The following is a 14,394-nucleotide window of genomic DNA, read 5'->3' as shown; positions in this document are numbered from 1 at the left end:
TACCTACATTTTCAAAAATGAAGTATGCATCTGCTTTTTCTTCAAAAATTATCCATGGCCTCAAAGGATCTATGGACTTTGCGCCTGATTTTCCGGCAGGTAATACTTCATTGGAAAATAACACATGTAAATTTGAAAAGACAATCGAGCAAGCTATGCATGTTGCATTCTGATTCCACTCGAAAATACACCTTCGGGAATGCCATCCCACCCTCTGGCCAAAAGTGTGTGTGCTACAGAACTCCACAGATTACCAATTTCTCAAATAAATGGCTTTGACAGCTGCCTTCATAAGCATATTGAATGGGTAACGTCTCAGCAAATGCAACTTGCCCCAGACCCAGGAACAGATAGAGAACTCTGGTGCCCATTGGCACCTTTGGGGACTGGAGAGTGGGAATTGTTCTCCTAGGGTGCCCCTATCGGGCCTTCCCCCTTTTGCACACGCTCCCCTTCCCTCATGGCCTCTTCTTGGGCCCTCTCCTCCAGCCAACGTCCTCATTAGAAAAAAAGTCAGCCTGTAATGACCCTGCTCCCTCCTCCTGCATGGACTTCCTGTACAGGGCGGGGGCCGCTAAAGGGTCTGTGAGCCCTGGGCTGGGACTGGCAGCAGGAATGAATAAGTACCTTCAAAATTTGCAACTGTAGGCCATTGCCTAAGCAAAAATCCAGACCTGTCCAGACCTTTAATTTTGAAACAATATTGTGTACAATGTCAAAGCTGACACAGAGTGCAATTAATTATGTCAAGGTACAGGGCCAGTCAGAGGATAAAACAGTGATCCTATCCCTTTTCAACTCCTGTGCTCACAGACGGATTCAAAAAGATGGCATGAGGATGGACCCCTTCCATACAAGGTTGATGCTCATGGCAAGTGCCCGTCTTGCCCACCCTTTGTCACAGCTCTGTCATGGCATGTTTATTGTTGAACAAAGTGTTAGATCAGCGACTTTCAAGCTAATTTTTTATTTTTTTTAAGAGAACATCTGGAGTACTTTCCAATGTGGGAAGATAACACTTGAGTACTTTTGAATGCACATAAATCTGGAAATACTTTTGAAGAAAATAAATTCCTGTGTGCTGTACAAAAGTATGCATAGCAAGCAACACTACCCTCCTTTGATTAAAATGTGTCGCAAAAGATGTTTAAACGTTCTTCAAAGCTGCTCTTCAAGCAGTTTCATGGGCAAGGCCTTCTTAGGGATAGGGTCACTAATAGCTCCCAAAAAATGGCTCTAGCAATCCATTTGCAATTCTGTGCCATCATAAATGACACTAACCAGTCCCGATTCTCAAAGAGGAACATTTTCAAAGCCCTACAACAGACTTTGGACTCTCGCTAATACGGGGATTTCTGGAAGTTGGTGGGGAAACCGCGAGGGAGCTGCCGAAAGAATTTCAAATGCGGCAATTTACCGTCAACCGTGCAATTAATACAGGGCACGCAGCAAGACTTGCCATTAGCATTTTTCACAGATTACAGCACACACGGGAAACAGAGCTTTGCTTTCAAGTACTTTTCGCGCTATAAGTAGACCAAATGATAATATTTATATCTTGAATCCTGATAATCTCCCAAACACTTGTGTGCTAACTTTAAGTGCTAACAGAAGCTATTATGTGGGCACTAGGCCTAGACGATACTGGCCAACCACTCAAGCTGCATGGAGGTAAGGTTGAAACAGGAGCAACAGTAAAAAAAAAAAAAAAAAAAAAAGCAAGAACTGGTGAATCGAAGGAAAAGTAAACCTAGGATGATGCAAAGTATTTCCATAAGCCTTGCATTTTTTTTTTTATAACATTTAAGCTGATCACAGTAAGATGTTCTTATTGTTATATTGTAAACCGAAGTGATATGTGATTTCTTACATGAATATCGGTATATAAAAGTGTTAAATAAATAAATAAGAAGGTAGCTTCAATGACGATCATTAAGCCATCTGGAACTCATCCCTCTTTTCCATGAGCAACCTGAATTTCAGGTCAATTACTGCATATTTGCATATGTCCTTCATTAATACTTCTCCTAACTGTTTGAAAGAGATCATTTGTTTGCTTTATTGCTTCCTGTCAGCAAATGTACACAAAACACCATCAAGGAATTGTTCTGTGTAATTTCTTTGTCAGCAGAGGTTCCCAAGCGGTGTGCTGTGAAATGTTGGCCCCTCTCCTCCAAGACAGGAGCAGCTCACAGCCGCTGCCACCATCACAGCAGCAGGGGATTTTGCATCCCCCTGCCTTGTGCCCATGACATGACCTCCTCCCAGCAGGAGGAGGGAGTGAGCGGCACTGCTGCTGCCACCTCCTCCTCTGCCGACTTCCCGCTGAAGTCGGGACGCGCACGAGGCTACACGCGGTTCCGACTTTAGCGGGAAGCCGAAAGAGGAGGAGGCAACAGCAATAGATGAGAGGCGCTGATGATACGTGGTGATATTGGGTGGGGAGGAGTGGGGTGGGAGTAGAGAAGGGATGCTGGTGATGAAAAGGGGTGAAAAGGAGGGACGGGGTGCTGGCAGGGGTTGAGGAGCGGGAAGGGGAAAGTGATGATGCCGTTGCGGGGCAGCGTAGGGAAGCTGATGGTGTGCCACGACAAAGTGAATCTGATCTAATGAACATAATTGTAAAATGCACCCTAAAAACTCCATGGTGAATCAAATAGCATTTCCCCAGCAGTAGGCTCTCCTCTCTGCAGTTGCTAGGGGTAACAGTGGAACCTATCAACTTCGATTCCTGCTGCTAAGCATTCCTTAAAGTGTGAAGAATTGACAGAAATGTAGAACAATGTTGTACTGGGCCTGTGCAATGAAGTCATTACCTGTGCCTTTTTTTTTTTTTTTTTTGTTACCTGAAAGCATCAAACATATTTTAGAAATCTGAAAAGAACAAGAGGCGTTCCGCAGACACGAAAATACTCACATGCGCACACACACACACACGTTATCTCATGGGCGAGACGGTTCTCTCTATCATTCATTTCTTGCTGAATTAATTTACTAAAGGAAAGGATCATTCTCATTACTGATCGTAAGACATTCTGCTCCATAATTTGTAAAAAAAAAAAAAAAAGAGGATATTTCATCAGGACTCTCAGGTCAAAAAGTATTTGTGGGTTTTCACAGATGGTTTCTGTGAACCATGTTCTTCCATGCTGACTATTGACGAGAAGGTTTTGATTGCAGGAGATGACTCTGAAGTGAAATCTCATTATGAATGCTCTCACCAATTTATTATTACCTTTTGTACATTATGGGGGCAATCTTCAAAAGCATGCAGGCAGGTGCAAGGTTCATGGGTGCTTTTTATCTGCAGGCGTTGTGCCAATTTGCAAAGGCAAAAGTACACATGGATTTTTCCCCTTCGAAAGCTGCCCTGACCAAAACAGTTAAGTACCTGAAGAGATTTGCACCGGCTTTTTCTGTACAGATTTCTTCCAGCCAAAACTGTGTGTGTTGCTGCCTCCCTCACCCCAAGAAAACGTGGGTAAAGCATACACACACAATGGCACAAGGGTGAGTTTTCCCATATTCAGTGTGCTCAATTTTCAAAAAATGCTTTTTATAAAATTCAGCCTATTCAGGGGCGGATTTTAAGAGCCCTGCTCGCCTAAATCCGCCCAAATCCGGGTGGATTTAGGCGAGCAGGGCCCTGCGCGCCGGTGAGCCTATTTTACATAGGCTCACCGGCGCGCGCAGACCCCGGGACTCGCGTAAGTCCCGGGGTTCTCCTGAGGGGGGCGTGTCGGGGGCGTGTCGGGGGACGGGCCCGAACCGCGCGGCGTGCTGGGGGCGTGCCGGGGGCGGACCCGGAGGCGTGGTTACGGCCCGGGGCGGCCCGGGGGCGTGGCCGCGCCCTCCGGACCCGCCCCCAGGTCGCGTCCCGGCGCGCAGGAGGCCCGCTGACACGCGGGGATTTACGCCTCCCTCTGGGAGGCGTAAATCCCCCGACAAAGGTAAGGGGGGGGGGCTTAGACAGGGCCGGGTGGGTGGGTTAGGTAGGGGAAGGGAGGGGAAGGTGAGGGGAGGGCAAAAGGAAGTTCCCTCCGAGGCCGCTCTGATTTCGGAGCGGCCTTGGAGGGAACGGGGGTAAGCTGCGCGGCTCGGCGCACGCCGGCTATACAGAATTGATAGCCTTGCACGCGCGCCGATCCAGGATTTTAGTGGATACGCGCGGCTCCGCGCATATCTACTAAAATCCAGCGTACTTTTGCTTGCGCCTGATGCGCCAGCAAAAGTAGGCCTATTCGCATAGTTTGAAAATCTACCCCTCATTGTACAATGCCAATTTTTCTATTCCCAAAATACTTTTTATTGCTGATCAAACCAATACAATCGCATTTTCATAATATACAAACTTTTCAGTTTCATATATCTAACATTATTTAACATTTTATCTATTTTTTCTCTTATTCTATTAGTTAGGATCAAATTTTCATATTATTTTCTCCCCATTTCCATCAAAACATCCATTCACACCCCATTCATCCCCATTGACTCTGTTCACTCAGCTTTAGGTGTTATGTGGCTCTTCAGTCCACTTAATTTATATCTTTCCTCACATAGGACTAAGCTGTTTTTAAATTTATTCCAAAGGCTCATATGTTCCTTATTTTTTTAAAACCCATTTCTTCCGATAAGTCATTCCTTCAAATGTTAGGTGCTGTTTCATTTATTCTTGCTAACTTAGATAAATCCTTCTTTTCAAGCTTCTGGGGATAACCCTTCAACAAGAGCAGTGATTCTCAACCCAATCCTTGGAAAGACACCCAGCCAGTTGGGATTTTAGGATATCCTCAAAGACTATGCAAAAGATATATTTGCATGCACTGCCTCTATTGTACGCAAACTAAAAAGTAGCAAATCACCTAGACCAGATGGTATGCATCCTAGGATACTGAAGGAACTAAAAAATGAAATTTCTGATCTATTAGTTAAAACTTGTAACCTATCATTAAAATCATCCATTGTACCTGAAGACTGGAGGGTGGCCAATGTAACACCAATATTTAAAAAAGGCTCCAGGGGCGATCCGGGTAACTATAGACCAGTGAGCCTGACTTCAGTGCCGGGAAAAATAGTGGAAACTATTCTCAAGATCAAAATCGTAGAGCATATAGAAAGACATGGTTTAAAGGAACACAGTCAACATGGATTTACCCAAGGGAAGTCTTGCCTAACAAATCTGCTACATATTATTGAAGGGGTTAATAAACATGTGGATAAAGGTGAACCGGTAGTTGTAGTGTATTTGGATTTTCAGAAGGCGTTTGACAAAGTCCCTCATGAGAGGCTTCGAAGAAAACTAAAAAGTCTACCTTTTTTGAGATGCGGCGACCAGAATTGTACACAGTATTCAAGGTTCGGTCTCACCATCGAGCGATATAGAGGCATTATGACATTTTCCGTTTTATTAACCATTCCCTTCCTAATAATTCCTAACATTGCTTGCTTTTTTGACTGCTGCAGCACACTGAGCCGACAATTTTAAAGTATTATCCACTATGATGCCTAGATCTTTTTCCTGGGTGGTAGCTCCTAATATGGAACCTAACATCGTGTAACTACAGCAAGGGTTATTTTTCCCTATATGCAACACCTTGCACTTGTCCACATTAAATTTCATCTGCCATTTGGATGCCCAATCTTCCAATCTTGCAAGGTCCTCCTGTAATGTATCACAGCCCGCTTGTGATTTAACTACTCTGAATAATTTTGTATCATCCGCAAATTTGATAACCTCACTTGTCTTATTCCTTTCCAGATCATTTATAAATATATTGAAAAGCACCGGTCCAAGTACAGATCCCTGAGGCACTCCACTGTTTACCCTTTTCCACTGAGAAAATTGACCATTTAATCCTACTCTCTGTTTCCTGTCTTTTAACCAGTTTGTAATCCATGAAAGGACATCGCCTCCTATCCCATGACTTTTTAGTTTTCTTCGAAGCCTCTCATGAGGGACTTTGTCAAACGCCTTCTGAAAATCCAAATACACTACATCTACCGGTTCACCTTTATCCACATGTTTATTAACCCCTTCAATAAAATGTAGCGGATTTGTTAGGCAAGACTTCCCTTAGGTACATCCATGTTGACTGTGTTCCATTAAACCATGTCTTTCTATATGCTCTACGATTTTGAGCTTGAGAATAGTTTCCACTATTTTTCCCGACACTGAAGTCAGGCTCACTGGTCTATAGTTACCCGGATCGCCCCTGGAGCCTTTTTTTAAATATTGGGGTTACATTGGCCACCCTCTAGTCTTCAGGTACAATGGATGATTTTAATGATAGGTTACAAATTTTAACTAATAGATCAGAAATTTCATTTTTTAGTTACGTCAGTACCCTAAGATGCATACCATCTGGTCCAGGTGACTTGCTACTCTTTAGTTTGTCAATCTGGCCTACTACATCTTCCAGGTTCACAGTGATTTCGTTCAGTTCATCTGACTCATCACCTCTGAAAACCATCTCCAGAACTGGTATCTCCCCAACATCCTCATTAGTAAAACACAGAAGCAAAGAATTCATTTAGTCTTTCTGAAATGGCCTTATCTTCCCTAAGAGCCCCTTTAAACCCCTCTGTCATCTAATGGTCCAACTGACTCCCTCACAGGTTTCTTGCTTCAGATATATTTAAAAACATTTTTATTATGAGTTTTTGCCTCTATGGCCAACTTCAATTCAAATTCTTTCTTCACCTGTCTTATCAATGTTTTACACTTAACCTGACAATGCTTATGTTTTATCCTATTTTCTTCAGATGGATCCTTCCAATTTTTGAAGGATGGTTTTTTGGCTAAAATAGCCTCTTTCACCTCACCTTTTAACCATGACGGTAATCGTTTTGCCTTCCTTCCACCTTTCTTAATGTGTGGAATACATATGGACTGTGCCTCTAGGATTGTATTTTTAAACAATGTTCATGCCTGTTGAACACTTTTAACCTTTGCAGCTGCACCTTTGCAGGATATCCTGAAAATCAGACTGGTTGGGTATGTACCAAGGACTGGGTTGAGTACCATAAGCTAGCTCCACTCTCCATGGAAATCCTATGGCAAATTACCTTTCAGGACTTATCTTTGCCTATATCCTCTCCTCCTAAGCACAGTACGTGGTGATAGGTATTACAGTTATTTATAAACTACACCAGAGATGCTCAGTGTAGGCCAGGTCATCAGAAAGCAACCAGTGAGCCAAAGGAGAAACATTCAGAGTATTGGAAATATCCACAGTAGGGTCAGGAGCAAGAATGACAGGCCATTCTAAGAAGACTAGGCAATACCTGAAAGGTTTCTAGGAATATTAAGGTGGTAATTTTCAAACTGCCAAACATGCCGCATTTACGTGTATACATCAGCCCACGCCCAGGTATGCAGTCATTTTATAACATACACATGCATGCATCTTATAAAATAGCCTGGCCACACACACGTGTATGCAAATCCTGCTTCTACCGTGTAAATCGGGAAATTTTAAAAGGGGCATGCACTGATGCCAGTCCCAGTTTTTCCAGTATGTTCCCAGTTTGCCTAGTTAAGAAATAGGTCCTAAAAAATTGAAACTCAAATTGTTGGGGGTCTTCAACTTTATGTGTTACTGACTGTTTTGTTGGTTGTTCTCTCAATAAAAATTACTTTCTAAAAAAAAAAAGAAATAGGTCCTCCAGTCCCCTGATTTGATAGCCTTCACTCCCCCCAGTTAAACCCGACTCTTAAAACCCTGTAAATCAGCCTAGTTTTCTTTACATTTTGACTTACATGGCATTTGTAGCAGAATTAAAATTACATGGCAGAAGGCCTTGGGGCCCGCCGGGTCACATCAGTATTTACGCGCACATCTGTAGGGCATGCCCCATGCCCCGCCTGGACCACGCCCACACCCCGCCTCTTTCTGAAAACTTTCAAGGTGCATGCTGCAGGAGATATGTGTATATCTCAGCAGCTTTTAAAAATCTGATCAGTGCACGTCACCCTGACCTCTTCACGCATCCCCTAATTAACGCATGCATCAGGCTTTTAAAATTCACCTCTAAGAATAGCTGAGGTGGAGAAAGAAATTTGTTTTAGTTTTAATGTTATTTCTATTGGCACAGAATGGAACAAACTATTAAGCATGCCCAATGTAAATTTTGTGAATCTTATTTTTCAGAACCTAATTGTAAAACAAAAGCATTACCATATGAATATCCATGAGAAAGTAGTTGTAGGGTAATGATTTCAGCTTTCAGGCAGTGATAGGTCACGGAGATGGGCTCAATCGTTTGATTGTAGCAATAACTCTTTCAGACTGCAATGTGCATATGACAGTGGTTCACAACTCTGGTCCTTAAGACCCCAAAATCCATGGATGAATGGAAAATCCAAATTTGATTCAAGAAAATCCATCCTGGATTCGTGGATCCACTTTAGATACCTGTGGATCAGAGACAACTGATTTCTCAGGGATCGGCAGGCAAAAAAAAATCCCTGTACTTCCACAGATCTGGGTGAGACCATAGGGTTTGCATAACTCGAATCAAGCTGAATCTGGGCCAATTAGAGTTTGAGAGAGAGGAAGATTCACAATCCCTGCAAAGGAATATCTTGTAGGAAAAAGGAGGTTAGAAGGGTGCAATAAGAAAGCAAAAAAAAAAAGAAAGAACAAAAGAGCAGTGCTATACTATTCTGAGGGGAAAATCCAGCTCCACACTATGACAAAACTGTACAACGAAAAGCCAAAGGGAAGAAAAGGTTTGTAACTGGAATCTTGATTTCATATTGAAGATCTTAAAATAGATTTTTACAATGGGAAAGCACCAACATCCCGAGAGGCTGAACTTCTGTAATACAGGCAGAAGTAATGGGATAAAACAATTCAGATATGGAGACTGAGTCTGACTTGGAATTTTGCTTTCAAATGTATTTTATGTTCTACTTAGGTGAAGCAAAAAAAAACAACAAACCTCTCTGCAGGCTCAGGAAAGGCAGAAGTGAATTTTATCTGGACAAGCTGCTGTTAATGCCTTGAAAAACGAGAAATAAATTGAAGCTACGGATGCAGGCTGCAGATTTCGTTGCTGAGTTAAAAAAAAAAAACAAACAATATTGATCCTTCTCATTTGCTGAACCCGTGTCATTAAGAGCATAATGTTCCTGTACATACAAAATATAATTGGAGGCTCTGACCTACGTGAGGGGGATACAGTAGATATGCACAAAGTCACTGATATATTGGACAGTTGTGCTTGGAAACAGTCTGCACAGCAGGGCCATTGTTTGCACAGCAGACGCCATCATCATTCCACATACGGTAGCATTTCTCTTCCTAATTTGTCAAGATGCATTGTGATGATCCTAAAAATAATTTGGTAAGATTATACAGTATGTGCCAGTCTACCGCATAATTCAACTGTCCTCCCCCATCCCCGGATCATAATAAACAATGCACACTTGAACCAATCGGATTCCTTTTCCACCAAAGATAGTTCCTCAGAGGAAAGGAACTTTGCATAGTAAATGATGGCAGAAAGGAATTTAATGCAGTAAAACACCACTTGGTCAATCTGTTCTCCCCAGCTGAGATTCTCCTTTTTATTTTTTGTTTTCTACTACTATGGGTAGGTCAGCATATGAAATTTCTATTCTTAAACAACAGCAGCTCCCCCTTCCCCCATGCCTTTTACCCAACCCTGTTCCTACCAGTGCCCTCCATATCTGTCCCAGGCATACCCAAATTCTCTTACCCTGATGGCCTCCACCACCTCCGTGGAGGCCAACAGGGTAAGAGAACCAAAGAGGAAAGACAATCAGGCATTGTCTTTCCTCGTTGGTTCTTACAGGACAAATATTCGATCCAACACCCATGTCTCCTTCCAAGTTTCATAATCATCCAGAAAGCCACCAGAATTAGAGAGGCTACTGTTCCAGCCATCCTTCCTCCCCATGTTCAGTGTTGTTTGGGTTGTAACCATGGACTCCTCTGAGCCTTACTCCAACCTTCTTCGAAGCCAGATGCAGCTATACCACTCCTGTTAGGGATATCATTGCTCCATGCAGGTTATCCAACTTCTGTTAGGGTTGTAGCCATGGTCATTGTATGCAGGTTATCCCAATCTTCTTGAAAGTCTGATTCAGTCATATCACCACGCTCTGCCCATTGGCGTTTATTTTCCCTCTTTGGCCTTGTAAAAAGTTTCATATCATCATCATCATCATCGTTCATTTCACGCTTTTACCTCAGGAAAGCTCAAAGTGTGTAACAGCAGACCAGAATACACTGTACATTGAGTAAGGCTATAAAATCATAATATAACATAATAGGAGCAGTGTCTGGTAAATAATAAAATATATACAATGAAATAAACAGAAAATAAAGTAATAAAATAAATCATGAAATAGTAAGGCACATAATAAATGGAGAGCAATGTAGATACTTTCTGATACCAATACAATGTCGGATGTTCATACTCCGAGACTCAGTAATATTTCGAATCTTATTTGAGAAGGCAGTTTCGAAAAGCCATATTTTTTCAGTAGTCTCCTGAAGACCAGCAGGCTAGCTTAGACTATTGCAACATGATTTTTGCAGGCCTCCCATTGAACCATAATTCTTCACTGCAGTCTATTCAGTTGCATGCATGATCTTCCTTCAATGTCCATGTAGCCTCTCTACTTTGCCTCCCCATCCGCTTCCACGCATTGCTGAAGTTTCTCTTACTCACCTACAAGCGCATTCACTCTGCAGCTTCTCATTACCTATCTATTCTCTCTCCCTAAATCCTTCCTCCTGAACTCTGTTCAACAAGCGAGTTGATTTTACCTGTGCCCTTCTCATTCACGGCCAACTTCCAACTCCGTGCTTTCCTCCATCCTGCTCCTTAGGCCTAGAATCCACTTCCTGAGTCAGTGCACCAGGCTCCCTCTCTGGCCATATTCAAATGTAGTTTAAAAAACTCGTCTTTTGAAGCTGTATTTTTAAATCCTAAGAACTTCCCTACAATAAAATACTTCTCAGTTATCAAAAGGGGCAGGTTTAGGCACCCAACTCCTTTCAAATTTGACTCCTATATTCCCTGTATCATCCCACAATTCTTCACAACTACTAAAAGGGTTAAATTCATCAGCCAGTTTGTTAACAGAGATAGGTGAAATATTTGTGGAAAAAGTGAAAAACAAAAAAAAAAAAAGTTCCTAGGTTTTTCACTTTTGCAGAAAATGTACCAAAAAAATCTATTTTTGTCCAATTTTTCACCATAAAATTTAATGGGAAGTTTTGAGGATGTCACTTTTAAAAAGTGAGAAAACTAGAAACCATTCTTTTCAAAAGGGGCTACTCGCCCTCTACACTTGCAATGTACTGAAGCAACGCTATCACAATCAGCAGGTGCAATGCTGTCTGCCCTTTTGAGAGCTTTGTTTTTCTGGTACTGGCTGCAGATTAATCCTGACAGCTTTTAAATTTGATAAATGTTTTAAATACCTTGTTCTAAAAGATCTAAAGCAAATGAATGTAAACAATGACAATGTACGAGGTAACGCTATAATAATTTTGAGAAACAGGAACCCGATAGCATGTAGTCTAATTTTAATTTTTTTTTTAGACTTTTATGATTTGTTTTAACATTGACTATTTTTAAGTACATGCTTGATTTTATGACTTTATTTTTTGTAAACCACTTAGAATTTTAGATAAGTGGTATTTAAATGTTTTAAATAAATAAATAAATAAAATCTGTCTACTTGCTGCTCAGTGGAAGTTGTGAAGACCATGATTAAGCATCCCGGTATCAGTGGATCTGAGAGTCAGCCGTGGAATGGAACTGTGTCTTCTCTAACAGAATTATTTATATTTTGTAATACCAGGTTTAATCTGCCTGTGCCGATATAGTTATAATATTTTTTTGTATCCATTCCTCAATGAGGTCAGGGTGACAGGATGTTAACCCCCCCCCCCCACCCCCCATGCAATACAGTTCTCAATCTTAGCCAAAAGGCTAAGGGGAGGATTGTCCTTAGTTCAGAGTTTCTTAACCTTCTCTTGTAGGCAGTTTGGTTTTATTTATTTATTTATTTTTAGATTTTTATATACCGGTGTTCCTGTATTAAAATACAGATCACATCGGTTTACATTGAAACATAAAAATTATGCCAAGAGGCGGTACATATAACAAGGTTATAGAACTTGGAAAACATGGAAAACAGATTCGAATAATAACACTGATAAACTTGCAAAGTCTCTGAGAAATCAAATCATAAAATAAGGCGTAATTGTCTGAGATAAATGTGATCTGCAAAAGGGATTGCGATGGTGAGAAAATCTTGATAGCTGGAGGTAAAAATAATCAAAGTTCTGGAAAAGCTTGGCTAAAGAGCCAGGTTTTAATTTTCTTTTTGAAGGAAGCAAAGCAGATCTCAAGGCGGATGTCTGGTGGGAGCATGTTCCATTGGACAGGTCCTGCTAAAGAAATGGTACGTTTCTGATGTAAGGATATTGTTGAAGGAACATAGAGTGTGCCTTTATAAGCTCCTCTGATAGGTCTAGTTGAAGAGTGAAAACGTAGTTGGGTGCTTAAGTGGAGTGGGGATATATTGTAAATAGATTTATGAATTGCTGTGTATACTTTATAGAGAATCCTTTGCTTAATAGGCAGCCAGTGGAGGAGTTTTAGTATGGGGGTTATGTGGTCTCTTTTATTCGTATTGGTAAGGATTCTAGCTGCAGAGTTTTGAATCATCTGGAGGGGTTTGATGGATGAGGTTGGTAGGCCAAAAAGGAGTGAGTTGCAATAGTCAATTTTTGTTAGTATAATGGCTTGTAGAACCATCCGAAAATCATTGAAGTGGAGAAGTGGTTTCAATTTTCTCAGGACAAGAAGTTTATAGAAACAGTCTTTAGTGGTGGTGCTTATAAATTTTTTGAAGTTAAGCTGATTATCTATCATGACGCCTAAATCACGTACATATGGTGAATGATTAATAATAGGAGTGGTAGAATTGAGTGGGACAGCTGGGTATATTAGATTGTTATTAACGTCATGATTGATAATTAAGATCTCTGTTTTGTTGTTGTTGAGAATGAGGCTGAGACTGGATAGAAGATGATTGATTAGTTGCAAGCAATTATTCCAGTGAATCAAGGTTTTGTGAAGGGATTCTGAGATTGGGATGATTATTTGGATGTCATCCGCGTAAATGTAGTGTGTTAGGTTTAGATTTTTAAGAAGTCGACAGAGAGGGAGAAGGTAAATGTTGAAAAGGGTTGGAGAGAGGGAGGAACCTTGAGGGACTCCTTGATTTGCTGGGACCGGGTGTGATTCTTTGTTGTTTATCTTTACCTTGAATTGTCTATTAACCAGGAAGGACTTGAACCAGCTGAGTACTGTTCCCTTAATGCCTATGTCTATCAGACCTTGTAATAAGGATGAATAGTTGACAGTGTCAAAGGCCGCAGAGAGATCTAAAAGAATAAGGAGGTGAGGTTGTTTTTTATCCATATTAGTTAGAATATTGTCGGTGAGAGAGATAAGTAGGGATTCAGTGCTTAACGATTTACGAAAACCGTACTGGGAAGGTGTGAGAATGTAGTTTTCTTCAAGGTACTCTGATAGTTGTCTATTGACTATCTTTTCCATAATTTTGGCGATCATTGGCAAATTGGCTATTGGGCGGAAGTTAGCTGGATCTGTGGCCGGAAGATTAGGTTTTTTAAGAAGAGGTTTAAGAATTGCTAGTTTAAGTTGGTCAGGAACTAGACCTTGGGAAAGAGAGCAATTAATGATATTGGCAATTGGCTTTGAAATGGTATTCCTTATAGCGATGAGGAGGTTGTTTGGAATTGTGTCTAAGGGATGAGAGGATGGTTTCATTTTCTTGAGAATATTTTCAATCTCAAGAGCTGATGTGGTTTCGAAAGTTTCTAGAGTCGTATTTAGTTTGGGTGGAGTATTGGGTGGAGATGGAGTAGAAGAACTAGATGAAGAGAAAGAGACAGTCAATTTATCAATTTTTTCCTTGAAGTAATCAGCTAGTTCGGAGGCTTTGTTGAGAGCTTGATCATCTGGAATGGTAGGTGGGGATGGTTTAGTGAGGGCAGAAACGTAGGAGAAGAGTGCTTTCGAATCAAAGATGAAATGATGTATTTTTTTAGAGAAAAAATCTCTCTTTGTTTTAAGAATGTTGATCCTGTAGGCATTGAGAGTGGTTTTGTATACAGCTAATGTTGTGGGGGATGGGTTTTTTCTCCATGTGTGTTCTTTATTTCTTAGTTCTTGTTTAAGCAGCTTCAGTTCAGTGGTGAACCAGGGTTTCCTGTTGTCAGGCGAAGGTTGTACTACTTTGGTGATTGAAGGACAGGTTAGATCAGCGATTTTATTGGTGATGTTGCACCATGAAGATATGGCTGTAGAAGCGTTGGA

The 14,394-nt window shown here is 41.2% G+C and overlaps 1 protein-coding gene and 1 long non-coding RNA gene across 3 annotated transcripts in view; one reads left to right on the top strand and one right to left on the bottom strand.

Annotated features, from left to right (window-relative positions):
- WSCD2 (WSC domain containing 2) overlaps positions 1 to 14,394 on the bottom strand; it is a 386,410-nt gene that overhangs the window by 282,799 nt on the left and 89,217 nt on the right. The window lies entirely within an intron of this gene.
- LOC115073165 overlaps positions 1 to 14,394 on the top strand; it is a 423,208-nt gene that overhangs the window by 364,975 nt on the left and 43,839 nt on the right. The gene's annotated exons all lie outside the window — the stretch shown is intronic.

This window comes from Rhinatrema bivittatum, chromosome 11 (assembly GCF_901001135.1).
Source record: "Rhinatrema bivittatum chromosome 11, aRhiBiv1.1, whole genome shotgun sequence".
Lineage (NCBI taxonomy): Eukaryota > Metazoa > Chordata > Amphibia > Gymnophiona > Rhinatrematidae > Rhinatrema > Rhinatrema bivittatum.
This window is presented reverse-complemented; position numbering and strand designations above follow the sequence as displayed.